Source organism: Dendrobates tinctorius, unplaced genomic scaffold (assembly GCF_039654945.1).
Source record: "Dendrobates tinctorius isolate UK_male_01 unplaced genomic scaffold, ASM3965494v1 ptg000011l, whole genome shotgun sequence".
NCBI lineage: Eukaryota > Metazoa > Chordata > Amphibia > Anura > Dendrobatidae > Dendrobates > Dendrobates tinctorius.
In genome coordinates, this window is record NW_027361679.1 from 61,662,227 (window position 1) to 61,679,780 (window position 17,554).

The 17,554-nt window shown below is 46.9% G+C and overlaps 1 protein-coding gene across 1 annotated transcript in view; it reads left to right on the forward strand.

Annotated features, from left to right (window-relative positions):
* Nucleotides 1-17,554, forward strand: part of TMEM150C (transmembrane protein 150C) — a 378,392-nt gene that overhangs the window by 339,961 nt on the left and 20,877 nt on the right. Inside the window, exon 11 of the mRNA XM_073542890.1 lies at nt 13,141-13,279. The gene's annotated coding sequence lies outside the window, so the exon portion shown is untranslated. The remainder of the gene's footprint in view (nt 1-13,140; nt 13,280-17,554) is intronic.

The window sequence follows — 17,554 nt, forward strand, 5'->3', positions numbered from 1 at the left end:
CTCTGTAGTGCCATAGCATGCAAACATGAAATATGAAAAATGAATTACATTACTGCATTAGAAATATGAAAAATAGAGAAAGCTTAGAGCATAAAATGGCCAATTTATGTGTACCTGGAAGCCACGTTGTTAGGCGTCGGATTCCAGCAGCGACACAACAGGAATCCAGAGCCTCACATGCTGCTCTGCAGCAAGCCATTCCTGAGGCTAAGTTCCTCTGCCGCTCCAATGAGCATGCTCTCGATACGATCTCCCATTGGAGGTCGGGAGTCACATGCTCAGGTCCTTCTCCAGATCTGATTGGTCCATCTCAGAGATCTGGAAGGTCCCGGCAGCACACGGCTATAAAAGGCCCGCATGGCCGCTCGGCCATGCACTAGTATAGACACTAGATGCTAACTGTGTGTATGATGATGGATGTATGGACTTGCAAATGACTCATTATGATTCCCCTTCCTCTGATATTACGTATGTGGTCAGGGAACTAGTGTTGGAGTCAGCGCCAGTCAGTGGCACGTTACAGGCCACGGTCTCCATCTTCACAGTGCTAGCGTCTGACGGTGCGCCTGTCCGGGCATTGTCGTATTGCGGCTAGTTTAGTCGCCGCGCTGCAGTCAGCAGCAGTTGGGGCGTTCGCGGTAGCGATGCCGCACGCACGGTAGGTCTAGACGGACTTTGACCCAGAGTCTAGGGCCTAGTCCTATGACCGAATACCGTGTGTGCACACCGCGGAGTCCTGTGAGGTCAACACGCTCGGTATTCATGTCTATTTTTAAAGCGTCTCTGTGATTCAACAGAGTACGCTCTGCACACAACAGGTGACGTTCAACTCGCATGCGTTATACCACCATATAGCGCGTCTGCCATTAGCTAGCAGCGGTGTAACACCTACTGCATGGTGGACCCCGGGCGGCGAACGCACTTATTATTTATTTATTTAGTGCATTCCGCTGTCCATAACATTATACTAGTGCCACTGTCTGGCTAATAATGGTGGACCAGCAGCAGCTACTGCAGTACATTCGGCAGCTGGTGTTACCACGGCTAGTCAGGAGACAAAACTCCAGGAGTGGACCCTCTGGACCGTGGCAGCGAGGGGCCCTGGGCGAGCTGCCAGGTGGAGCCGACCCCTATACAGGGATCGTTAGGAGCAGGCTCAGGGGTTCGGGTACCACGATAGCCGGTACCGAGAGGGGCGGCTCAGGACGGACTGGAGTAGGAATGCGGGACTGAAGCGTATAAAGCAGAGCGGGATCACTGGAGACTGGACCGGAGTAGGACTGCTGGACTGGAGTATAGACAACAGGACGGAGCAGGAACACAGGAGGTAGGACTGTTGGACTGGAGTGTGGATATCAGAATGGAGCAGGAACACAGAAGGTAGGACGGAAGGACTGGAGTGTGGATAGCAGGATGGAGCAGGAACACCGGAAGCAGGACTGGAGTAGGACTGAAGGGTTGGAGTGTGGATAGCAAGATGGAGCAGGAACACCGGAGGCAGGACTGGAGTAGGACTGAAGGACTGGAGTGTGGATAGCAGGATGGAGCAGGAACACCGGAGGCAGGACTGGAGTAGGACTGAAGGGCTGGAGTGTGGATAGCAGGATGGAGCATGAACACTGGAGGCAGGACTGGAGTAGGACTGAAGGGCTGGAGTGTGGATAGCAGGATGGTGCAGGAACACCGGAGGCAGGACTGGAGTATAGATAGCTGGACCCACAGAGCACCGGACTGCGGAGCTACTGCAGGGGCGACGGAAGGCAGGACTGTGAGACTGCAGAGACCACACAAGGAAGCAGGGCCCAGTGTGCTAGCAAACACAACGATCAGGCGCCTCCCTCAGGGGGGAACAGCCTAATATAGCCCTGTCAGGTCTGCCATTGGTCCGTAGGTGCTTCCGGGTCAGGGCATTGCCGGAGCACAAGTAACAGGAGGAAGGCGCGGCCACGGCCTATGGCGCATGCGAGCCTGTCAGAAGGGACCGCCGTGGCCATCGGGTGGCAGGGGGCTGTGGTGTGGGAGCGGAGGCTGGGTGAGTATGCGGAGGCGGCGTGACAGCTGGAGGGCAGGCTGGCTACTCTCGAGAGTGCCACCTCAGCTGCGAAGTTTACTGAGGCTGCTGCCCAGGCAGTCGCAGAGGCTGTCTCACGTGTGTCCATGTCCACGCCTGCACCGACAGTTTCCCGCCTCCCGTTGCCCGATAAATTTTCTGGCGACAGTGCCTCCTGCAGGGATTTTGTGAGCCAGTGCTCCATCCAGCTTGAGTTACTGGCCGCACGATTGTCACGTGGACCCGTCCTGTGTGACACGACCCGCAGGTCGGTAACTAAAACAACAAGACACGGGGGAAGGGGAAACAGTTACAATGGTGGGCCCTGCGATAGGGAACGGGGATGTGGAGACCTTCTGCACTCCCCTGAGACGGTGTCCCTCACACTCCTAACGTTCCCTATACAGGCTCCTCACCTGTCGCTGACCCGGAACCTGTCACCCTAACACACCCTACACCTATCCCTTGCTAGGGAGCTGGGTGGTGCAGGCACTGGCCCCACTGCTGTACTAATACACACCAGGGAAAAATACAAACAGGGATAACAGCACTTAGCTCTGCTCTGTTGCTCTTGCTCCCAGCAACAGAGTCCAGCACCAAAATGCAGCTTTCCTCCTGAATAGCTGCTACGTCACCAAGCGTTGTCAGAGCTGTAAGGAACTCCTCACTTTGTGTCCTTCCACACCAGGACTCTGACCATGCTGCAAGGAACTCTCTCTAGCTCCTTCCTCCACCAAGGATAGTTGGAAATGAGCAATATCACCAACCCCTGCTCATAGACCATAAGACCCTATATAGGAAAAGGGAATGGTCAAATGATCAGGGGCCAAAAGCTGCTATAATCCCAGTGACCACCGGGGGCAAAAGGCAAAGCAAAGAAAACATCAAGTGCAATGACCCTAACGGCCACTGGGGGCAAAACTAGAACTGAAACCACCAGCTTAAGGAAAAAAAGGTTACTAGTGCTTTTATCTGTCATAATCCAGCATGGACCATGACAACGGTTCCCTAAAGAACGGGCCAAGGTGGGGTTTCTTGTTTTCCTTCTGTCGGGCAGGGCGTTGGAGTGGGCCACGCCAATGTGGGAGCGTGGTGACCCAGTGGTTCGGACCGCTGCTCAGTTCCTAACATCTCTGAAGCAGGTCTTTTTGGGTCCACAGGTCACTCACGACACCTCTCTCCAGCTACTTGCATTAACACAGGGATCCCTCTCGGTCAGCCAGTACGCAGTCCGTTTTTGGACACTGGCTTCCGAGCTGGAATGGCCAGATAGAACCCTCATCCCTGTGTTCTGGAGAGGTTTGGCGGAGCATGTTAAGGATGCTCTATCTACCAGGGAGGTTCCCATAAGTCTGGAAGAACTGATTGCCATTTCTACCCGCATCGATCTCCGTTTTTCGGAGCGCGGGCAGGAGCGTGATCAATCCAGGCGGAACGTTAGCTTGGCTCCCAACCTCCTTGAATCTCTAGAGCCACCCGAGCTGGAGAGTTTACCTCCAGAGCCCATGGAGGTGTCCTGTGCCGGCCTCAAGACGCGTCCGGCACAAAGCTTCACTCGATGTTACCCGTGTCGACAGTCTGGTCACCTGGCTAACAGGGGATCGCAGCAGCTGAAAAAACAATCGCGTCCACTAGTAATTGGTGGAGGTCTATTCGCTATGGAGACCTTCTCCCCAAAACCGATGCTCCAAGGGACGTTAGATAGCGGAGATTCATCCTGGGAGGTAAAGGTCACGGTGGATTCCGGGGCAGAAGGGAACTTTATGTCCTCGTCCTTCGCCCAACAGCACGCTATCCCGTTGGTACCACTTCCTCACCCAGTGCCCATCAGGGTAGTCAACGGGTCGACCTTGTCTTCCCAGATTACTCACCAGACAGCACCCCTTAGGCTCTCAATTCCACCATCTCATCAGGAGACGCTGTCCCTGCTCATTATGCCAGAGGGCATCGATCAGGTGCTCCTCGGGGTTCCCTGGCTCAGTTGCCATTCCCCTCATATGGAGTTATGGAGTGGTCCTCGGGGAAAATATTGGGATGGAGCAAAGACTGTGTAGGAAGGTGCATGGGGGGCAGCGTCCAAGTGGCCTCTGTGGAGGTGTCTGCGGATCTTTCTGCGTCCCCTACTGGGAACCTGAAGACCGGGGCTCCGGTCGTCCTCGAGTCAGTGCTGCCGGGCAAGACCTTTGTCCCGCCTCACCATCGGTCCAAGGTTCTCGCATGGGCACACGCGTCCAGGGTTGGTGGTCACTTTGGCTACAAGCAGACCACAAAACTCCTGGCAAGGTCTTATTGGTGGCCGCACAGGGCCCGGGACACTAAAAAATACATTCAGGCATGCGCCTCTTGTGCTCGGAGCAGCTCCTCTAAACAGAGGCCGGCAGAGTTACTGTATCCCTTGCCGGTGGCAGACTGGGCAATGGAGGTTCGCGACAGTCTGGGTCGCACCCCACATGTCACTCAAATCTCTAAAATGCGAATGAAGATGCCCGCCGGCACACATCGACGCCCCGCTCCAACTTCTGCTCCTGGCGACTTAGCCATTCCTGACACCTTCCACGGGTCCCTTCTCAAACCTGTTCACATGTCCCAGTTTTCCGAGTCATCTGCCGGAGCATCAGACTTGTCTTCGGATGAGCCTGAGGCCTACGCCTCTGTGGGACACAAGGTGGCACATGGCAAAAAACTTTATTTGGTAGGTTGTAAGGCTCAGGAGGGAGGGGGCCCTAGGAGGGGGGTAATGTTAGGCGTCGGATTCCTGCAGCAACACAACAGGAATCCAGAGCCTCACATGCTGCTCTGCAGCAAGCCATTCCTGAGGCTAAGTTCCTCTGCCACTCCACATAGAAATATGAAAAATTGAGAAAGCTTAGCTCATAAAATGGCCAATTTATGTGTACCTGGAAGCCACGTTAAGGCGTTTCTCGTTTTCCAAGACCCTAACCTAATGCCAATCCTCACTTAGGTTCCCATACAGATGAAGACTTTAGTCTATGTAAATCATCTCCTTAAACTGAAATCTATATCTCTGTGGAGGGGTGGTGGGCCTTTTGCGATTAAAAATGCCAGCGGCTAAGAGGGAGGTGGAGTGCTAATTCAGAAGGTTAATAAATACAAATTCACACTTGGTTTATGCTTGGATGTGACGGTCAGTTTTTTTAAATTTGCATTCATTAGCCTTCTGACTGAGCAATCCACCTCTTAGCCACAGGCATTTTTAATCACAGCAAGGCCACCACCCCTCCACAGAGATTTAGATTTCAGTCTAAGGAGAGGTTTTACATAGGTTCCCATACAGATGAAGACTTTAGTCTAAGTGAGGATTGGCATTAGGTTATTTTCCTGGAAAATGAGAAATGCGTTAACGTGGCTTACAGGTACACATAAATTGGCCATTTTATGCGCTAAGCTTTCTCAATTTTTCATATTTCTAATGCAGTAATGCAATTCATTTTTCATATTTCATGTTTGCATGCTATGGTGCTACAGAGTGCTTCCTTTTTTGTTTGAGTGTATATGAGTTGGTGACTCTAGGTTAAACACCTGTTCACACTTAGTTTATGCTTGGATGTGACGGTCAGTTTTTTGAAATTTCCTGAACTATTCACCTTTCAGTGTTTCCATAGCATTTAATAACTGATTATTGCCATGACCACTACTCACTGCACTGAAAGACTTCACCACCCCATAATCCTTGGCATCATATTTTTAATTGTTTCCATTTTTGCCACCAAAAACAATAGAACAATCATTTAATAAATGAGTGTAGAAAAATAACTACCTATGGATTATTTCTAATAGTGTAACATGTATTTGTAACAATATAATTACATTTTTGCTTCTTAATGTTAACCAATTCAATACCTCTGACGTACATGTACGTCAAACTTTGTGTCCCTGCCTTTGATGTGGCCTCACACGCCAAGCCCAAATCTTTCCTCCAACTTGATGGCTGATTTAATCAGCCATCAAGTGCCTCTAACAGCCGTGGTGCCACCCGCGGTTGTTAACCCGTTAATTCATGCTATCAATCACTGACAGGAGGATTTAACATTCACCAGCTGAAAGCGCATCACAAATCCCACCCATCAGCGTCCCTGTCACGTGATTGCAGGGTGCTGATGGATTGTCATGACAGCCAGGGCCTGCAGAAAACTGCAGTGGCTGTCATTACGATACTTTTGTGACCACCGGCTTTTGGTCAGCATTCATAGGAGATCTTTGCTATACATAGCAGTGCTGATTGGACTATTGCAGTTGCAAGTCTCCTAAGGGGATTATTGAAGGCAGTAAAAAGTAAAATAAAAAAGAAAGTTTTTAAAAATCTGAAAAAAAACCAAAAACCCACAAACTTTTAAATCATCCCCCTTTCTGCCTCAATGAAAATGAAACAATAAACATTTTTTTAAATTATATATCTGGTATCACTGTGTTTAGAAATGCTCAATCTATCAAAACATAAAATAAATTAAATAGATCGGTAAACAGTGTAATGAGAAAGAATCAAAACGCAAGAATTACTTTTTATTAACCGCTGCAACTTGCAATCCAGCTCAACAAACTTGTGCACAAACTTCTTTCTTTATTCAACAAAGTGCTCAGCAGAGGGTAAACAGCATCAGCGTTGACAGTTACATGATATGCGACATTGACGCATTTCAGGTGGCTACACATCCTTTATCACACCTTGACACAGCCTTTCCTGAGCTCTGAACACCTAAGGATATCTATTACAGTGAGCTGGACTTTTTAAGAAAAAAACTACGGTATACATGTTTGGTATCTGCATACTCATACCGACCGACCTGGAAAATCATATTACCTGGTCAATTTTACTGAATAGTGAACATCGTAAATAAAAAACAATTGTGGAATTGCAATATTTTTGCAATTTCAATACACTTAGAATTTTTTTTACGGTTTCCAGTATACTAAATGGTAAAATGAATGGTGTCGTTCAATATTACAACTAGAGTTGAGCGAATTTGTTCGGATTTGGTCGCCGAATCTGAATTTGCCATATTTGTGCAATATTAGTTCCCTATTCATGCCGAATGTATGTTTGATGATCGGTTACAAACCTATTCGGTAATGTCTATTCCCATTCATAGAATCATAGAATGGTAGAGTTGGAAGGGACCTCCTGGGTCATCTGGTCCAACCCCCTGCTCAAAGCAGGATTTGCTAAATCATCCCAGACAGATGTCTGTCCAGCCTCTGTTTGAAGACTTCGTGGCAGCCTGTTCCACTCATTGATCACTCTAACTGTCAAAACGTTTTTTCTAATATCTAATCTGCGTCTCCTCCCATTCAGTTTCATCCCATTGCTTCTAGTCTTTCCTTGTGCAAATGAGAATAAAGATGATGCTTCTACAATGTGACAGCCCTCGAGATCTTTGTAGACAGCTATTAAGTCTCCTCTCAGGCTGTGTGCCCACGTAGCGATTTTTAAGCGTTTTTGCCATGATTTTCGGTGCGAAAACATTTAAAAATCGTGTACAGAACGCCCCCCATGCTTTCCTATGGCATTCCGCACATGCTGTGCTAATGGTGTGCTTTTTTCCACGACGGAATCGCATCGCGGAAAAAATTGCAGCATGGTCATTCTTTTGTGCGGAATCGCAAAGAATTGCCGTGATTCCACACCCATAGGAATGCATGAGAATCGCTTACTTCCTGCATGTGGCTATGCCCACCATGCGCAAAGTTAAGCGTCTCATGTGCGGTTGGTACCCACGGTGTGGAGGAGAGGAGACTGTCCTCTAGGCCCTGGGTACCATACCCCTGTAAAAAAAGAATAAAAAATCGGGGTATATTTACCTTCCAGCGTCACGCGCTGCATTCCCGGCCTCAGCGGCAAGTAATGCCTTGCGGCAAGGTCCTGTGATGACGTAGTCTCGCGTGACTCTAGCGGTCTCGCGAGATCGCTATAGTAACGCAAGACCAACGTCATCACAGGTCTCGCAAGGCATCGCTGGGAACACAGAGGCCCGGGATGGCAGCGCGTGACGCCGGAAGGTAAATATACCCCGATTTTTTTATTTTTTTTTTTAGCATTTTAACATTCTATCTTTTACTATTGAGGCCGCATAGGCAGCCTCAATAGTAAAAAGCTGCTCACAGTTGTTAAATACTATGTTTGACGAGTGTGACCAACCTGTCAATCACTTTCCAAGCGATGCTTCAAATCGCTTGGAAAGTGCTTGAATATCGCACGCAAAAATCGCGGCAAAATCGCGAACATAATCGCGGTGAAAAAAACGCGCGATTTCTGGGAAGGAGTCCAGTTTTTAGTGTCCGGAATAAAACGCTACATGGGCACATAGCCTTAGTCTTCTTTTTTGCAAGCTAAACATTCCCAAATCCTGTAAGGGTACGTGCACACGCTGCGGAATCCGCTGCGGATTAATCCGCACGGATTTTGCAAAAACCGCAGATAATCCGCAGGTCCAAAGACCTGCGGATTATCTGCGGTTTTGCCTGCGGTTTGGTCCTGCGGATTCACTATCTCCACAATGGTGGAGATAGGAACCCGCAGCGGTTTCCGCAGAAAGAATTGACATACAATTCTTTCTGCGGATTCAAAACCGCAGCAAATCCGCGCGTTTTTTTCCGCAGCGTCGGCACAGCGTTTTTTTTTTTCCCATTCAAATGAATGGTACTGTACACCGCAGCTAAAACTGCTGCGTGTCCGCAGCGGCCAAAACCGCTGCGGAAACGCAGCGGAATCCGCAGCGTGTGCACACAGCCTATCCGTTCCTCATAAGACAGGGTTTGCTGATGACATTCGCCTGTGTTCAGCGAATATTGCAAAATCAATATTCGCTGCTGGTCGTATTCGGAACCAAATCCAAACAAATTCGTTAAACTCTAATTACAACTCCTGCAAGAAAAAAACAAGCTCTCATATGTCTAGATGGCCAGAAAAATAGAAAAAAGTTATGTCTCTTTGAAGAAAGGGAGGAAAAAACAAAAACAAAAAAAGGAAAATTGCCGGATTGTGAAGTGGTTAACCCCTTCACCCCCAAGGGTGGTTTGCACGTTCATGACCGGGCCAATTTTTACAATTCTGACCACTGTACCTTTATGAGGTCATAACTCTGGAACGCTTCCATGGATCCCGGTAATTCTGACATTGTTTTCTCGTGACATATTGTACTTCATGCTATTGGTAAAATTTCATTCAAATAACTTGCGTTTATTTGTGAGAAAAACGGAAATTTGGCGAAAATTTTGAAAATTTTGCAATTTTCCAAATTTGAATTTTTATGCCCTTAAATCACAGAGATACGGCACACAAAAAACTTGATAACTAACATTTCCCACATGGTTACTTTACATCAGCACAATTTTGGAACCAAAATTTTTTTTTGTTAGGAAGTTATAAGGGTTAAAAGTTGACCAGTGATTTCTCATTTTTACAACACCATTTTATTTTTACGGACCACATCACATTTGAAGCCACTTTGCGGGGTCTATATGATAGAAAATACCCAAAAGTGACACCATTCTAAAAACTGCACCCCTTAAGGTGCTCAAAACCATATTCAAGAAGTTTATTAACCCTTTAGGTGCGTCACAGGAATTTTTTTGAATATTTAAAAAAAAAATGAACATCTAACTTTTTTTCACAAAAAAAATATTTCAGGTTCAATTTTTTTTATTTTACCAAGGGTAACAGGAGAAATTGGACTGCAAAAGTTATTGTGCAATTTGTCTTGAGTACGCTGATACCTGATATGTTGGGGGGAACGACTGTTTCGGCGCATGGCAGAGCTCAGAATGGAAGGAGCGCCGTTTGACTTTTTCAATGCAAAATTGGCTGGAATTCAGATCGGACGCCATGTCACGTTTGGAGAGTCCCTGATGTACCTAAACAGTGGAAACCCCCTATAATTGACCCCATTTTGGAAACTAGACCCCCCAAGGAACTTATCTAGATATGTGGTGACAACTTTGAACCCACAAGGGCTTCACAGAAGTTTATAACGTACAGCGGTACAATTAAAAAATCATATTTTTTCCAAAAAAATGATCTTTTCACCCCAATTTTTATTTTCCCAAGAGTAACAGGACCCTAAAAGTTATTGTGCAATTTGTCCTGAGTACGCTGATACCCCACATGTGGGGGTAAACCACTATTTGGGCGCATGGCAGAGCTCGGAAGGGAAGCAGCGCCATTTGACGTTTTTGGCTGGAATTGAGATCGGACATCATGTCGCGATTGGAAAACCCCTGATGTACCAAAACAGTGGAAACCCCCCACAAATGACACCATTTGGGAAACTAGACCCCCTAAGGAACTTATCTAGATGTGTGGTGAGAACTTTGAACCCCCCCCCGTGCTTCACAGAAGTTTATAACGCTCGGGCGTGAAAATAAAAAATTCGTATTTTTTCCACAAACATGATGGAATGGTCTGCGGGTGTCATGTTGCCTTTGGAGAGCCCCTAATGTACCTAAACAGTGGAAACCCCCCACAAATTACCCCATTTTGAAAAGTAGACCCCCTAAGGAACTTATCTAGATGTGAGGTGAGCACTTTGAACCCCCAAGGGCATCACAGAAGTTTATAATGCCAGGGCATGAAAATAAAAAAATCGTATTTTTTCCACAAACATGATCAATTAGTCCCCAATTTTTTTATTTTCCCAAGGGTAACAGGAGAAATTGAACCCCAAAAGTTGTTGTCCAATTTGTCCTGAGTATGCTGATACCCCATATGTGGGAGAAAACTACTGTATGGGCACACGTCGGGGCTCGGAAGGGAAGTAGTGACGTTTTGGAATGCAGACTTTGATGGAATGGTCTGCGGGTGTCATGTGCGTTTGGAGAGCCCCTGATGTACCTAAACTATTGAAACTCCCCACAAGTGACCCCATTTTGGACACTAGACCCCCCACGGAACTTATCTAGATGTGTGGTGAGCACTTTGAACCCCCAAGTGCTTCACAGAAGTTTATAACGCTCGGAAGTGGAAATAAAAAAAATCATTTTTTTCCACAAAAATGATATTTTTGCCCCCCAATTTTTTATTTTCCTAAGGGTAACAGGAGAAATTGGACCCCAAAAATTGTTTTGCAATTTGTCCTGAGTAGGCTGATACCCTACATGTGGGGGTAAAACACTGTTTGGGCGCATGGCAGAGCTTGGAAGGGAAGGAGCACCATTTGATTTTTTCAACTCAGAATTGGCTGGAATTGAGATCAGACGCCATGTTGCATTTGGAGAGCCCCTGATGTGCCCAAACAGTGGAAACCCCCAATTCTAGCTCCAACCCAAACCCCAACACACCCCTAACCCTAATCTCAGCCCTAACCCTAGCCCTAACCCTAACCCTAGCCCTGGACCTAACCCTAGCCCTAATGGAAAATGGAAATAAATATATTTTTTTATTTTATTATTTCTACCTAACTAAGGCTGGTTTCACATTAGCGCTTTTTAAGCGCACGCACGGCCGGGGGTAGCTCCGCCCCCGAGCCGGCTCTCTGCCCGGCGTGCCCGCCCCTTGCTTGTAGCGCCGCCTCCTAGCGGACAGCGGCGCCTGCGATCGGCGCACCCTATCTTTAGCATAGGGTGCGCAGATCGTGCGCAGGCCGTGCGCTAGTTGCGCTTTGACCTGCGCTGCGCACTTTTGACGGTGCGCCGTGCGCGCCAAAATTGAACTTTTCGGGGGCAGTCCGTGACCGCCCCTGACACATTGTGCCGGTTGTCAGCTGTGATAATCAGCTGACACCCGGCCGCGATCAGCGGCACTCACCACATGGGCGCCGCTGATCGCGGTAGACGTACTATCCCGTCTATGGGCATAGGGGCCCGGGTCCCATGGACGGGATAGTACGTCTGATGTCAGGAAGGGGTTAAAATATCTCGACTTTACAATCCATTAATGTATTGCATATGACAATTAAAGAAGTGGCAGATTATAGGTGGACCTATTATAGTACTATAGGCTTCCAAAAACATTTACTTACACTATGTTCACTTTAGGTGTTTTTTTTATGCAAATTTTAAGCTGCATTTTACAGTACCCGCAAAGTCTTATGACTATGTATGGGTTAAGTCTATATAAGGGAAGAATTTTTGCTCACACAGTATGTACTACCTGCTTATCCTCATTACTACAGAGCATTATTTCCTAAGAGCTACTTCCAAAGGTGGGAGACTCAATATATAATGTTTACCTACCCCTGTGTTTGCAGATCCTTTTTGTAATTTGTGTTTCCCAGGAAATGTTAATAATATTTTGTTAAATAAAGATTAATATTAATTCTTTTATAATACATGGCATTTGCTTTATGTTTGTAGTTTTATCTCCACAGTAAACGGCTGACGTGATGACACAGCCGATGCGATGAAATTATGTCATCGTATCAGCTGTTTCACACGCTGATTGGTGGATAAAGTGGCCGGAGGCCCCTCTTCCACCAAAGGAGTCAGCGTTCAGCGCAGATGTAGACAACGAGTGGGCAGGCACCATGCGGCCCTTGAACCTCTGGTTTCCAGCCCCATGGCCGTATCGGTCCACGGGCTGGACTGAGACAGTCAGAGGGCTGGATATGGCTCGCAGGCCGCACTTTGCCCAGGTCTGATAAAGAGTCATTACAAACAAAGTGATCTATTTCAAGTGTTCATTTCTGTTAATGTTGATGATTATGGAAGGATATCCCAAAAGTTTGACCCAAGTCATTCAGTTTAAGGGCAATGGTGCCAAATACTAATGAAATGTATGTAAACTTTTGACTTTGCAGTAAGTAATAAAAATGCCTTAAAACATTCGCTCTCTCTTACTATTCTGGCATAAAACGTAAAAGGTTTATTCTCATTTCATGTCAGGTATTGAGAAACACATGCATATCTTTTTATATAGTTTATGTAAACTCCTAGTTTCAACTGTTGGTACCTTATTTTTACTTTCTCGTTCTTATCTACACACCCTCAGGGTCCTTCTGCTAATAACTCCATCTCTTTTGTTACCTGTTTGTCGATTTTATAACCTATTTGGTTGTTTTAAAGTTTTTTGTATAAATAAAGAAATCTTTTAGCCTCAAAACTCCATTCTGTTCTCCTTTACTCTCATGCTATTTTTAAAGATATCGTGTAGAGAGGTGCTGCACAAGACCGGAGAAGATGGAAGTATGCAGAGACAAGCTGCGGATCAGAAAAGTCATCATAGTTGGACAAGATGAAGAAAAACAAGAGAACGATTCCAGAGACAATGTAATCTATAAGGTACTTGGATGTAATTTTTTTTGCGATACTGACTAATTCTCATCAGTACTGTTGTCCCTGTATGGTCTGCAACCTTATGATAACTAATAGCCACAACTACCAGTTTCTCCTTACCATTGTTGTGGAAGGCCTGGGAGCATACAGGCAACATGACAATACACAGGGTGCGGAGTAAAGGGTTAAGGAATTTTAATGATATAGTAGGGATACATTTGGAGGTTTGCGATTAGAGGGAGGGTTTGTGGGCAGGGTTAAGAAGGGATAAAAGTAGGTGAATGGGATGGTTAACTCCTCTTGCTTCCTGAGACAGAGCTTCTGCAGATCCACGACAACAGAAGGAAGAGCCATGATGGACCTTGCAGCTTTGATGGAACTGGTGAGGGCTTCCACAGCGATCTACAAGGTACAGGCTGTTCAGAAGCAGCTGCACGTTGCCTGTGCATCCCCACCTGTTGCAGAGACGTGTAACCTGTGCCCACAGTACCCGCTTGGTGGTCCCGGCTGCCGGAGCGTTACTCACCAGAAGGAGAGAAGCAGGGAAGGATATGCCCAAGGAGCCCCCTCTGGGACCGTCTAGGGCCAGAGGAGCATCACAAATCTGCAGCTCCTTATCCAGTCCCAAGTAGGAATCCTCTCTGGAGCAGTGACCTACCGGAAGTGGGTATTCCCAAGTTGCGGCCTGCTTTCGTGGCCAGCCAGGCACTGGACCAGCTTGGTGGTGGCCCCTGGTGATGTTCCAGCTGGGGGCTGAACTCAGCATTGTGAGAGTGTTGGGGAGCCACCCTATGGGTGGCAAGAGGGGTTACTATCCTCTTCGGGAGTTCGGCTTGCTATGCTCTGGCCTCAGGTAAAGGTGGCCCCTGGGGTGGCTAGGGGTTAAACCCAGCGGTGGAGGGAACGTGTGGATCCTCCCTGCAGTCGACAGAGAGGCTTGCGGCCTGCTAGGTTCCAGACCAGCAGGGCCGGGACAAGTGTAGAGGTGACAGCTGGGGGCAGTTCCAGGCATCTGGAGGAGAATGAGCGACCCTCCTTCAGGTGGCAGGGGGGCCTAAGGCAATTGATAACCATATATGGGAGTGGAATTTCATGAGTTCCCAGACACTGCCATGACTTGAAGGGGCAGGCTTTCCCGGGGGGGGCTTCACAGGCTATCGGTAAGGAGAGGGAAATGACCAGTGAAGGAAGATGAGCAAGGCGAGATGTCCATGTAGGTGGAGGCCAGACAGCATGGGGCACTCCCTTCTGTGGCCTTATCAGGCCTGATGATGTTTTGCAGAGTCCTGAGTCCAGTGGGGAAAAAGGCAAGATTTTCCCAAGAACATCAGCTAATGAAAAAAGTCCCATCTGTAGGAGAAGAAGGATGAGGTTATGCGTTTGGATGCACTTGAAGAAGGAGGTTACAGATAAGATTTTGAAAGGGGAGTATGTGGAAATATAGTCTTTACTGCGGCTAGAAAAATTTAATTTGCATAATAATAATAATGGCTTTATTTCTAACTCTCTAACTAATTGTGTACTTTTTGCACTATATTAATTTTCAGGGTGCAGCCGAGCCCAAACACGTTTGGTCTCGTATGAGGGGTGTTCACACTGGGATGCATTGAGGGTGTGCTGGCCAGCCCGCCTAGTCGAATAGTAGGGGCGTGACTAATAGGCTGTGAGCCAGACACTGTGTAGTTCCCTTGTGTGAACAGCGCCCTATGCGGGCCTTTATTGTGCAATTTTATACTGGGCAGTCACCCCCTCCAGGAATAGGTATGTGGAAAGTGGCTGTTAATCTGGTATTTTGCACCTGTGTTGCTAACATCTTGCTTTATGGGCTGGCTGCACCCTGCAGTGCATTTGCTCTTAGACCTGGGCTGTTAAAACATACACTGCCCTTCACCTCTCCAAACAAACCTATTTCAACACTCTCATCACCTCATTGTCCAATAACCCTAAACGTCTCTTTGACACTTTTCATTCCCTACTCAACCAAAGAGTGCAGGCCCCAACCACGGAGCTTCCAGCTGACGATCTGGCCAACTACTTCAACGAAAAAATTGACCATATCCGACAGGAAATTATCTCCCAATCTTCTCATACCATGCATTTTCCTTCCTCCCCCACTGCATCTAGCTCACTCTCTGATTTTGAACCAGTCACAGAAGAAGAAGTAAGCAGGCTCCTTGCATCTTCCCACCCAACCACTTGCACCAGTGACCCAATTCCGTCATATCTCCTCCAGTCCCTTTCCCCTGCTGTCACCACTCACCTAACTAAAATATTTAACCTCTATCTCTCTTCCGGTATCTTTCCTTCCTCATTTAAGCATGCCATCATACAGCCATTACTTAAAAAACAATCCCTCGACCAAAACTGTGCCACTAACTATAGACCTGTCTTGAATCTTCCCTTCATCTGTAAACTCCTGGAACGCCTGGTCCACTCCCGTGTTATCCGCTATCTCTCAGATAGCTATCTTCTCGACCCTCTCCAATCTGGTTTCCGCTCTTTACACTCTACTGAAACTGCCCTCACTAAAGTCTCTAATGAACTACTAAAAGTGAAATCAAATGGTCATTACTCCATGCTAATTCTCTTGGATCTCTATGCAACATTCGACACTGTGGATCACCAACTCCTCCTCAATATGCTCTGCTCCATCGGCATCAAGGGCACCATTCTTTCCTGGTTTTCCTCCTATCTCTCTGACCGATCCTTTACTGTATCTTTTGCTGGCTCCTCATCCCCATATCTTCCACTTACTGTTGGGGTTCCTCAAGGATCGGTTCTAGGCCCCCTCCTCTTCTCTTTGTATACTGCACCTATTGGTCAAACAATCAGTAGATTTGGTTTCCATTACCATCTCTATGCTGATGACACCCAATTATATGCTTCTTCTCCTGACATTACGCCTGCCTTTCTAGAAAACACCAGCGATTGTCTAAACGCTGTCTAACATCATGTCCTCACTATATCTGAAACTGAACCTGTCAAAGACTGAACTCCTTGTGTTTCCTCTCTCCACTAATGCACCTATGCCCGACATTGCCATTTCTGTGTGTGGTTCCACTATTACTCCCCAGTAACATGCCCTCTGTCTTGGGGTCATACTTGACTCTGAGCTTTCATTGCCCCCCCACATCCGATCACTGGCTCGCTCTTATTTGAACATCAAAAACATTTATAGAATTTGACCTTTTCTTACTTTTGACTCCGCAAAAACTTACTGTTTCTTTTATACATTCTGGTCTGGACTACTGTAACTCACTTCTAATTCATCTCCCTCTTACCAAACTCTCCCCCCCCCAATCTGTCTTGAATGCTGCAGCCAGGATCATATTCCTCGCCAATCATTACACCGATGCCTCTACCTTGTGCCAGTCATTACACTGGCTACCCATCCACTCCAGTATCCAGTACAAACTTATTACCCTCACGCACAAAGCACTCCACGGTTCAGCACCACCATACATCTCCTCCCTTGTCTGTCTACCACCCTACTTGTGCCCTCCGTTCTGCTGAGGACCTGAAGTTAGCATCCTCAGTAATCAGAACCTCCCACTGCCGTCTCCAAGACTATACACGTGCTGCACCAATTCTTTGGAGTGCACTTTCCAGGTCAATACAATTAGTACCCAATCCCTACAATGTTATACGTGCCCTAAAAACACATTTATTTTGACTGGCCAACCGCCTCAACACATTAACCTATCTATCCCTGTGTGACACAGTCAAAAGTTTTACCATAACCAGGTTCCCCACATCATGTTCCCACATGCTTTATGCATCTATTAGCCCTCTGTGTCTGTACTGTTACACACTTAACATTATGGCTGGTCCAAACAATGAAGGCAACTGTTACCACCCACCTTTCGTGTCTACCTTTTTTCCTCATAGATTGTAAGCTTGCGAGCAGGGTCCTCATTCCTCTTGGTATCTGTTATGATCTATGTGATTATTGTTATGCTGTAATGTCTACTGTCTGTACAAGTCCCCTCTGAAATGTGCTGCGGAATATGTCAGCGCTATAGAAATAAAATTATTATTATTTCTATAGAGCCAACATATTCCGCAGCACTTTACTTTATAGAGGGGACTTGGACAGACAATAGATATTACAGCATAACAATAATCACAGATCAAAACAGATACCAAGAGGAATGAGGACCCTGCTCGCAAGCTTACAATCTATGAGGAAAAAGGGGTCAGACACGAAAGATAGAGGGTAACAATTGCTTTCATTGTTTGGACCAGCCATAGTGTACAAATCGGGTGTTCCTGTAATGCTGC